A 412-nucleotide genomic window follows, 5' to 3' on the forward strand; every position below is an offset into this window, starting at 1 on the left:
TACCAGGTATTTTGGTATTTATCACATTAGTGTTCCATATGTCTTCCAGCACAGTCTATGCAGTAGTTATATAGAGAAAGAGTTGTAAAGACGGGACAGAAAGCAATCTCCTTAAATGAAAAAACCTTCATAGAGCCTAGCTCCAAACAAGAATATATCTAAATGCTTGACTTTGGCAGGAGTGCATACCTTGAAGTGTGGGGTTTTGTTGTTTTTTTTAAACAAAAACAACACAACAGATTTACAGAATTTGTCCAACACCACAACTATTTACACTTACCGACTATATGAACAGAGTCAACATTTGTAGGTCCTCTCACTAGTGCATGTTCAGAAATGTCGCTGCAGAGAGCTTACATCAATGGAGGTGTAAGAGCAGATCTCACATTTGAACGGCTTCTCTCACCTACCA

The sequence above is a fragment of the Falco punctatus genome (assembly GCF_963210335.1).
Source record: "Falco punctatus genome assembly, chromosome: 3".
In the NCBI taxonomy this organism is placed as follows: Eukaryota; Metazoa; Chordata; class Aves; order Falconiformes; family Falconidae; genus Falco; species Falco punctatus.